The sequence below is a fragment of the Rattus rattus genome, chromosome 3 (genome assembly GCF_011064425.1).
Source record: "Rattus rattus isolate New Zealand chromosome 3, Rrattus_CSIRO_v1, whole genome shotgun sequence".
NCBI classification, from domain to species: domain Eukaryota; kingdom Metazoa; phylum Chordata; class Mammalia; order Rodentia; family Muridae; genus Rattus; species Rattus rattus.
In genome coordinates this window covers 77,846,463-77,857,686 of record NC_046156.1, presented here as the reverse complement: position 1 = coordinate 77,857,686, position 11,224 = coordinate 77,846,463, and the positions used below count along the sequence as shown (strand labels likewise).

Genomic DNA, 11,224 nt, shown 5'->3' with positions numbered 1-11,224 from the left:
GAAACGAATGAGAATTTCTATACTGTGGATGATAGGACCGAATGTGGTTTCCATGTGTAGCATATAGTCGGAGATTTATAATTAAATACCATGATTTGTGAAAAAGAATGTAATACTTACAACTATGCTTAAAACTAATAGTAACCAAGGCGATTATATGTCAGCACTAAAGTTTAGTTACCTATGAAACTTATTTTTATCATATTCATCCACTTCTTTGTTCGGGATTACAGTCCATGGCACCAGTGGGTAGGATAAGTGTTCTTATGAGAACAGGTTCTCTCTGTCCCTTGTGTGGCTACCAGGAATTGAACTCAGGTCTTCAGGATCGACTACGAATGTCTTCATCTGCTTAGCCATGGCCTCAGCCCTGAACTTCCTCTTCTTATATCTAAAACTGTATGTCACAATTATAAAGAGAACAAACTTGAAAATCTGTTTAGGACAACCTAATATAACACATATGTGTAAAACAGTTTCGTTTTCAATTCTATGTTAGGTAAAGATGTTTACAAAAAAAGAGCTAAATCTGTATTTTTTTCAGTAACATGGTTGCATGTTTAAGAATCTTATTGGTACAATACATATATAAATACTTGAAATACTTGACTAGTGCATTAGAATTTAATAGACTTAAATAAAGAACATAAATTGACTGGAGAGAATAGGTAAGAAGAAAGGAGAAAAGGCAGTTGTTAGTAGAACAAAAAGAAGAAAGTATAAAATTTCAAATGCCAAACATAAAATCTTTTTTATGTTGTAATTAAGGATGGAATTGCTGTAAAATGGCCACAGCACAAAGGCATCATTTTAAACTTTCTTTCTAAAGAAAATTACCTGTTATATTTAGCATATTTGAAACCACGCACTTGTATGACGTTGGGAGACAGCACCATTGTGTAGACGCCACATTGGGGGCATTCGGGGAAACATGGAACATTCTTGTTACGCCATAACCTCCTGATTCTCTTAACTTAAGATGTTTAGGTTATTTACGGCTGTATTTAGGTTATTGTGAAGTTTTTGTTTTGCTTTGTTCTGCTTTCGTTCCCGGGACTAAGAGAGAAGATGACAGAGTAAGAAGTGTTAGACCTCTGCTTGTCAAGCAAGCGCATTCCTTGTTTGCAGCAGATGATGAGAGACTTTGCGTTAGTTTACGTCTCTTGCTGTGGCAAACACCCACCAAAAGCAATTTGGTGAGGACAGGTTTTCATTTGAGCTCATAGCTGTAGTCCATCATGGAAGGAAGGGGTGATTAAACCACAGGCCGGGAACCTGGAGACTGAGTCAAAGCAGAGAGACTTTACAGGGGCTTGGCTTGCTCCCCCTGGCTTGCTCCACATACCTTCTTATGTACGCCATGACAACCAGTCCAAAAGCGATTTCCCTCTTGGTAGGCTGGGCCCTTTCATAACACATCCTCATTAAAAAAATAAAAAAAAAAATGTATCACAGCCTTGTAGTTCCCTACTGCCAGATAACCCTAGCTCATGTCAATCAAACAAACGAACGAATTAGACAGTACACGACTCAGAAATAAAACACGAACAAACCATATATCGCTGCTTTCATTAGAGGATTTACAACTTTGGCATATTATATATGCTGAAATGATTATAATTTTGGGATATTCTTTACAATAAAACATTTATAATCTGAAAATGAACTTGAAATAATATGACACTCGGGAGTCTAAAGTTACCTTCGGCAGCGGCACTTGTGATAATACTTAATGTTAATATGCCTACATGAACAAGCGCTAGACAGCAAGCCTCCGTCCTGCGTTTCCTTAGTTTTCCCTGGGTAACCAGGAAACACCGCTCCTTTCTCATAGGGTAGCTCCTTCAACTTCCTCTTCCCCTCTTCTCATCTGCCTGCCTGTTTGTGCTGAGGTCTGCTTTTGTAAGCATAGTAAACAGTTGCAAAGTCACAGTGCTCAGCGGAAACTCCCTAAGGTTCTGTATTTTAAATAGCTATAGGTGTTAAAAGAGAAGTCTTCAGACTTTTTTGTGTTCTATAGGTTCACAAAACTAGCAGATATGTAACGAAACTCTAATCATACATCTGCAGGAAGTCACAAAAGAGAATAATCTGAAAGCCACCACATCTCATTAGGACATGAAGACATGTAAGCAAGCAGACACATACCCAGAATCCCAGTGGAGGATGCGCTGGACCTTGTGATGCTTTGCTTGGTGTCTGTGCCTCCGTCATGTTTGTCAGCATCGCTCTACTTCCTGTTGTTCTTTCTCTTCTTTCCTCTCCTTCACTCTCTTCTGTTCTGTTCAATGAGAAAACAATCAGCATCCCCCCCCCGCCCCCTCTATATTTAGAAGTTTCCCAGTCTGCTCTCTTTAGTCTTTGGATAATTTTAGGGTTGCCTCATTTGGATTCCTACCCTTAAAGTCTTATAACTGGAGTGAGCTGAAAATTAATGCTGATTAAATGATTGCTGTAAGTTTTCTAGGATGCTTACAAGACGATAGAAAATGTCCTATGTATTGCTGCAGTAAACTATCAAATCCTGTCTGATAGCAAATCCTGAAGAACATCAAAGCAACGTCTGGGTTATTTCTCTTCCCACCACCAGCCTAAGGGCAGGCTATTCAATGGGGCTCTATTGTAATTGTAATGGACAATACCCACCTGCTCCCAGGAATCAGCTTTCATTTCCTGCCATGATGTCTGAAACTGTCATTAAGAGTGCACCTTGGGAACAGCAACAATAAACGCGTGTGCGCTTGGATGTGTGTACACGTAATGAGCAGTTGCCATTTATATATTAACACAAAGTTGGAAGCTGCCAGAGGAGGATGAAGCATGGCAGATTGCTCTGAGTGTGAGAATTATTGTCTTTGTTTGTTAGAGATGCTTTCCCAGGAAACTCACGTTGATCATCTAATTGATGTTGCCGAGAACACAGGAGTGGGTCCAGTGAGAAGTTAGCTTAGATTCCTGGAATGTGATGGCAAACTCGTGCAATCTTGTGGAAAACAACACACTAAAGAGTAGGTTTTTTTTTTTTTTTAACGATACACATTTTATGAAAAATCTTGGGCTTAGTTTAATGTACTACTTTCTGTGCGATTAACAGTAGGTGTAGGTAGTTTGTGTGGAAGGTATGGGACTGATTCAGGAGTGGGTTTGGTTTTTGTTTTCTTCACAAGTTGGAGATCACTGTGGATTTGACCTGTCTGGGCCTCTTCCTTTGTCAAAGTCCTCTTTGTAGCATCCTGGGACAAGGAAGTTCATATACACTGAGAGAACTGCTGACAGCTATGACACTGCTTCCAGCCTGTCCCGTCTTTCATAGAACGAGTGATGTATTGGACATAATAAATACTGTACAAGCTTCTAGGTTTGGCCATGGGGGTTGAAGCCGAGGACTTTAAAACTAAGCATTATTAAAATGAGTTTTTAAAATCCTGGCAGCTCCAATTCTACGAAGCTTATCCCAAACTAAACAGTCAATGGCAAAAAAAAAAAAAAAAAAAAAAGAAGTCCTGTTCTGAGAGATGACAAGCATTACAAGCTTTCCTGCGCTCAGATATTTTTAATTCTTTTCCAGTCAAATTTCTGCAGTAGGGCCTCCCTCCAAGAGCCCCAGATAGGAGCAGAAGTCTGAATCAGGTACCTATTCACAACCAAATGAGAGAGAGAGAAAGAGAGAGAGAGAGAGAGAGAGAGAGAGAGAGAGAGAGAGAGAGAGAGAGAGAGTAAAGTTTGGTCTGAAAGATTAGAAGAGTCTGATATGTGAGATGGGGGTTCAGTGGCTTCTTAGTGTGCAGTTGTTTCCCACACAGTCCCATACTAGGAGGCCTGGTCTCCCTAGCCGGCTGTGAGGTCGCAGAGTCCCGGGATCCGCGGTCCCAGCGAAGGAGGAGGCGCAGACACAGCCGCAGCCTTTAGTTTCTGCTGGGCTCCGCGAATCGAGCATAAAGTCCGACAATGCCCACGCCGCCGATTTTAATCCGGAATCTGGTCCTCGGGATTGCGGTGGCTGAACCCATCAGAAGCCCAGTCAAGGGGCCGCCCCTCACCTCCCGGAGAGTTAATATGCAAAACAGTTACGTCAGATGTGGGGGCGGGGCACACCGGGGTTGACAGGCAGCCTGGCTCTTGCGGAGGGAGGAGGCGCGAGAATCAGCTTGGTTCAGCGACTGAGACTAACTGGACGTGAGCGGAGCTGGTGCTGTCCACAGTGTGTCGGTGCTGAACGCCGGGTGTGAGGGATCGCCTGCTTGGGCACCTGGAGGCAACGCCCACTGGAACACTCTGTGCCCAGTGGGACCCGCTTCACCAGCAGGACCCAATTTAACTTGACAAAGGAGTGCGACTCGGACGTGGGAGAGACTCCTATGTTTGCAATCTGGGCGCCCACTCAGGCGTGACTTTGGAGATTTCTGTAGTTTTAACTCAAACTATTTTGATTTTTTTCCAACCTAAGAGGACCTTTTCATCGTTATTATTTTTCTTTTTTCTTTTTTATATTGCGACTTATATTTCCACATCATTTAGAAATCTTTTTGGAGGACTTTTTTTTTTTTTTTTACTTAAAATAAGGTAAGAAGAGAATATTGTTATAAATGATTGCAAGTGGGTGAGAAATGCAGATAGACACGGAAAATTTAAAAATAAGTTATGTTTATTCTATAATTTGACACAGGACTTTGGAAATAATTATAAAAATTAATAATTTGGTACAATATGAGATGCTCTTTTAATAATGCTGAAGACAGTGATTATTAAAGTGCTAAAGAAGTTGAGAGCTGTTTGTTTTTGTGAAGTTAATGTCATGATATGTCTTGTTTTATCAATATAAATATTTTAGATGAATACTTCTTGTGTGGCTTAGGTTAGTAACTGTTCAATATCAAAGCCCACAAATATATGTATGGATGAATTTTCCAAGTTCTTTCAAATAAATTTAATTTGAAAACATAATTGAATGACCCATCATCTGGTTATTAAATGATATTTTGTGTGTTCAAGACATGGATTGCAAAGTGCTGAGCTTGTTAACATGGTTTGGAGGGGAGACGGGAGGGATAGGGATATTTCTGCCAGGCTGGCTTCATTTACATATGTTGTTGTGCTGTGGGTGCAAATAAAACTAGTGAAACTCAGTCTGTGAGAATTTCACACCCAGGGTCCTGTGAATTTCCAAGTTGGGGACTGTCTGTTCTGCTGTTGATTAGTACATGTCATCTCTTCCCACCCTGTCAGGTCAGAGGTGAACATAAATGACATACACTGATTTGATAATATAGTATTAGCTTGCATGATAGTGTTGCCTTGATGATTGAGTGGAGCAGAGAAGCTTGGGTTGTGAAGATGTCTTGCTATTTCGTCAATTTTTAACCTCTTGCATGCTTAACAGAGCACATTTTCTACTTAAGAGCTTTCGTTTGAAGCTATGTTCCTTTTTTCATTTGGCAGTGTGATCTGAGTGTGTTTTGAAAGGAGAACTCGGTACGGATAGGCACCAAACAAGGCTGCTCATAGCGAGCAGCCCCTAAATGGTGGAAGTTACTTGGTGTTCCATAGACCTTGCTATTTATTGTTCATGCACGCATTAGATAGATGGGGTTTGTCTGGAGGATGGTGCGCTTCTCCATTCGTGTCATTCAGTGGCATTAGATGAAGGGGAAATAATGCCTAGAAAAAGGTGCAGCTTGTTTCTTTACGATTCTTGTGTTAATTGGACTAGGTGAGGTGTAATGCTGCTTCAGACTTAACTGTCTGAACTCACTAGGGGTATGCTGTGCACACCACCAGGGTACCGTCAGCTAAGTTCATATATTTTGGATGCTAAAATGTCTTAGGCGTTTGCACTATAGTTACATTAGAGTTACTGGGATGAAGTTATGGTTTTAAGTCATTAATCTGAGTAGAGATTTTTTTCATTTTGTTTATATCCCAGCTTTTAGGGGAGGGATTGCTACAAGAAATGCATATTGTTGCAGATTATCCCGAGCCAAAGTAAACCCTCTTAACTTGTTACCTGTTTCTCACTTAACACATATTCCTTTTAGGATTTTGTCAGTCATTAGACCTCGTGTTTAAATGTTCATAAATGATTAAAAATTTGAGTAAGTAGACTGATAAATCCACATCATCTATCACAACAATAAATAAGACGTGTGAAATAAGACATGCCTGGAAGTTTGGGAAACATGACTTTGTTCTATGAAATTGATTCTCATTACTAATCATCGTAAATTTTCTGTTAAAAGCTAGTTTTAATGAAATAAATATTTCACTTTGGCATTTCAAGTGAAATGATGGCTGCTTTCATATTTATTAATCTTGACACATTCGTGCATACCTTAATTCTACAAGTGGCTTGAAAGGGGAAGCACGTATGAACCTTACATTTATTTCAAGATTTTTGGGATATCAGTGCTTATGGTTGCAGAAAGTTTTCTGTCCTTATTCAAATGTAAAGTCACAAATATCCATGCTTACAGATGAAATTTTGTTATCAAAATGTGATATTTAAATACAAGTTAAAATATTACTGGCAATTACAGTATTCTAGATCACTAATAAGTTAATTCAGCAGGACAAATCAATGCACCTAATGATTTTTATACGCATGTAGCTTTATGTCTTAGTTATGAGGTAAGATAATTGCTTTCTCATAGTGTATCAAAAGTTTGTATTTAGAAGATCTTCTTTCAATGGAGAATAAAACACACTATAAAGCAATAAAATTTCCAGTTTTAGCGAAACTAAGGAAACAGTTAAATATGATAATTCATTAATTGTCCTATCAGAAAAAAATCATACAATGAATGTTAATTCATTCAAGACAATACAAATGCTATATTTAAAAACAAACACTAGATATACTATTGAAACAATAATTTATGTCATTACAGAAACTATAAAAGTGCAAAATAGCTCACTTTAAAGTTATGACCTTTGACAGGTGTGTAATTATTGTTTTCAATATCCTAAAACACATTGAGGGAAAAGTAAAATTAAAGAAACTTGCCAGATGAATTTATTTTATTTTTATAAATATATGACAAATCTCTCTCTCTACACTTTAGCATGAAGATTATTTTTTTCAAGGAATTTATATGTACTGTTAGTCCTTCATATTTGGCCAAATTTATGTAGTAGCACATATGAAATATAATGCTCAAAAATTTGTTGTGAACTAATAGGCTAGGAAAAACACTTTCTATAGTTACCATCTTTTTGCATCCAGGTGGCCAATTATCCCTTCCAAACATCTTAATCACCCTCTGACTCAGGGCCACCAATGTCCTTTGGGTATAGTTTCCTTAAGGTGACATAGAGGGCTCCTTGTGGGAAAATGCCTGTTTTCCAATTTAACCAGTATACATAACCAAGTAATTGATCCCTTTGTGCTTTAAGTCATCTTAGTGTTTAGAAATTAATGCTGTTATAAGGGTTGGGATACTGTTTTGATAAATTCATGGTTTCTGTGAGTCTGAACATGGGTGCTTTGAAAGAGAAAGAATTAAGCAATGTCATTGGGGCTTAATTTTATGAGAGACACTATTTTATGTGTGTGTGTGTGTGTGTGTTTACATCTCTTTTTGGATTACTATAAACATGCAAAGAAGATGATCTGAAAGATGTGAGTTCAAGACATGCTGTTTAATACAGAAGTAATGAAGATAATAGGCCTAAATAAAATGCATACTTTTGATGGCAAATGTGTCTTTTAATTTCTGTCTTTTATTGTTTAGACTGGTTTACTTGAGGACACATTGATTTTAGGGGGGATTTTTTTTCACTTATTTCTTTTTAGATGAAAATGCTTTTCAGAAGCTCTTAGAATAAATGGCTATAGAAAATTAATTACTGTGTAAATAAGGAAAGAAAATGGAAGTATGCATAAAGAAGTTATACAGAAAGTCTGAGAATATACACGTTGGTAAATAACTTGAAGCTTCTTGTATGTAAAATAAACAGTTATAAAAATAAATGGATTTCTTTATAACTTCTGTTATTAAATCATATACTTCTAAAGGAAAATGATCTGGCCCTTCCAAAATATGAAACATTTTAAATTCTTGTGTATAATTGTTTCTTATATATTGTTTGGGAAAGAAACCTAGTTATCTCTGAACTTTCTTTTAAACCAAGTAATTAATATTACTTAAAAGTGGCTTTTGCTTTTAAACTATGTAAATCTATAAGCAAAGTGGTTGCTTAGTGAATTCATGTGCATGTCAATATAGAGAATATTATTCTACCTTATAACTGGTGCATAGCATTGCCAACAATTCTAAAACATAATGCAAAAGAGTTAAAAACACTTTGTCACTGAGTTTTATTTTAATGTACTCATTATAATTGACAGGGGAAGCATACTGAACAGATATCTGTTCCTTGCTATGTAGCAACAGGTAGCAATTAAATCGTTCATATAGTAGCAATAAAAATACACACCCAACCACATTCCTTATAGATGATAAAGTAAAATTATTTTATCTTTTCTTTCAGTGGTAGAACATTTCCAGCAAATTAGCTATTGTTTTTAAAACCACAAATATCTTATTCTGTAAAATTCTATAATTTCCTTATACACATGAAAAAAAATCATGCCTCGTGTTCTGTGGTCAGTGCTCTAATTGTCTGAGATCTGTACTCTTATGCTGCAAGCCAGGATCAGATAGTTTCTTAGCTTTCTCACTGAGGAATGAGGTCAGCTCTCCATGTTTCTAAGGCAAAGCCTCAGAGATGATGATGGGGGTTTCATTGGCTGCTCTACCATGGATGACCTGTTGATATTTGAATCTGTGTTTTGGAGGGGGCAGGATTCACTTACTCATTTCTGAAAAGAAGCACACACACAAACACACACACACAAACACACACACACACACACACACACTCAAAATAGAAACCATTCAAATTTTTAATAGGTATGCACTTGTTATTTATCTTAGGTCACTTTTAACTCACCTTGTCATTGAACATTCCTGTAATCTTGTAAAGGTTAGTTTACATATAAAACCAAGAAACTCATATCAAATATTTCTATTATTTTTTCTGATAAAAAGTTTGAGAGATTTTTTTTTTAAAAAGCTAGAAAATTAATACCTATTAAAACACCCATATAAGAGACAGATCTATTGGTCTGGAGAGATGGCTCAGCGGTTAAGAGCAATGATTGCTTTTTCTGAGGTCCTGAATTCAATTCCCAGCAACCACTTGGTGGTTCACAACCATCTGTAATGTAATCTGTTGCCCTCTTCTGGAGCGCTTGAAGATAGCAAGAGTGTACTCATATACATAAAGCAAATAATAAGTCATAAACTTGCTGTGTATCACTATTTACATCTTAAAATATTTTTATTCCTTGGGTATGATTACTTTTGTGCATTGATATGGTACATTTTGGAAATATGAGTAGGCTTACCCAGAGATAGGATCTGTAAAACATGCTCCTGAGACCACTGTGCATGTTTAGCTGTCTGCTGTGGTCACTTGTTCAGCTCGCATAAACACTCCTGTTTTATACCCTTTGCTACAGGGGATGCCTCTTATTATTTCCTGGAGATATATCTTTAAACCTTACATTATATTGAAATTATTATAGACAATACTGTTGAACATGCACACGTTTGAGTGCATGGTCTCAGACTTCTAGCAGAAACATTCCTCTGTTTTTAATGTTATCAAGTATGATGCATTGTTGATCTCATACTTAAAATAGTTTGAAAGTGTTATCTATGGCAAATGTTTCCCATTTTGTCTCTCACAGAAGAAGCAGTTGCAGAATAGGGCAATTAGTTTCTTGAAAATCCATTATTTTTTTTTTTCCTATGTCACGAAATCCGAGTACAAATGCAACAGGAAGTTTAGCTCACTTAAACAATCTGTGTTTGTAGGCTGTTACTCATTTTCGAACCTTCAGGTCAGCAAGTTGCCAAGATTTTTAATAGTCTGCAAGATCAAATAAAATAATCGGAATAAGCTTCCCATTCTTGAAGTAGGGTTACAGAGAAGGAGGTCTTAGATAGGTGCCATACTGCTCAGGACTCAGGATCACACTCTGTTGTCTGCAGTTCTGACTGAGGTAAAGGGTGCACACTGACCACTAGCTGGAGCTCTTCCTTTTCAGAAGGTTAGAGGCTCAGGTGAAGAACACAACCCTGGCGGTGGAACCATAGCTCGGCTCCCACGTGAGCCACAGACTTGCATCACATTCCCAAGAGTGTGCTCATTATGCAAGTTTATGCTTGTCTTAACAAATGGATCCCAGAGCAGATTTTTTAAAAAAGTTTGTCAGATTGTTGTTTGTTGAGATGTGGAGAAGGTTCAACGTAGAAATGTGATAGACTTGTTTGTTTAATTCAGTGTTTCTCTCTTGAAATTGAACTTGCTACAAAATAGCAGTAATCTTGGGAGTTTTGCTCTATAATCTATACTAGTTATTTGAATCACCCTTCAGCCTCCTCTGTGTAGTAATATCAAAAAGCCCTTTCAAATCAGAGTAAAACTACTGTCCTTTCATAGACATCCTGATAATCCATAGCCCTTACCTGAATGGCTGTGCCAATAAATTGCTTGCCATGCAATTTAAAGATCTGAGTTAAGGTCCCCAGGAGCAAAAGAAGTTGATTGTGACAGTGTATACATACAACACCAACAGTGAGGAGACATTTCCACTCATGGAGGCTTGCTGGTTAGCCAGTCAGCTGATCAATGACCTTGGGGCTCCCGAAAGACCTAGGAATAATAAATTAATGTTGAGAGAAATTGTGGAAGATGTCTTATATTAGCCTGTGACTTTCACATACATGCACATACTTAAATACACAATACACAAATACACACATGTATTAAGCATACAAAATAATCACATATTTATATCACTTAACACTTGGTGGAGTTTATATTATTTATATTTGTTCATACAAAACTAATAAATCTTTTAAGTGTTTTACATATGGGAGGGTATAGAAAAATTGTGTTGATGGGTTTACTTTGTGGATTTTAAGTTTTTACACTCTATCATTTTCTTATTCTTTCCTTCAATTGATAGCTGAAAATAACACAAATCCTGTTTCATTACTACCTTATTCTTTGCCATGTAAATCAGGATACAAATTAAGTTAACAGATAATATAAGCATGATGCAGAGGGCAAAATGACACCTTATGTTTGTTGGTTAGGAAAAGTAGAATAAATGTATTTTATATTTACTCTGGAAAATTTACATTTCAAAAGATGG

At 37.2% G+C, this 11,224-nt stretch overlaps 1 protein-coding gene across 1 annotated transcript in view; it reads left to right on the top strand.

Moving 5' to 3' along the window:
* Positions 1-3,611: 3,611 nt before the first annotated feature.
* LOC116896774 (follistatin-related protein 5-like) overlaps positions 3,612-11,224 on the top strand; it is a 366,973-nt gene continuing 359,360 nt past the window's right edge. The window contains exon 1 of the mRNA XM_032898231.1: positions 3,612-3,630. The gene's annotated coding sequence lies outside the window, so the exon portion shown is untranslated. The remainder of the gene's footprint in view (positions 3,631-11,224) is intronic.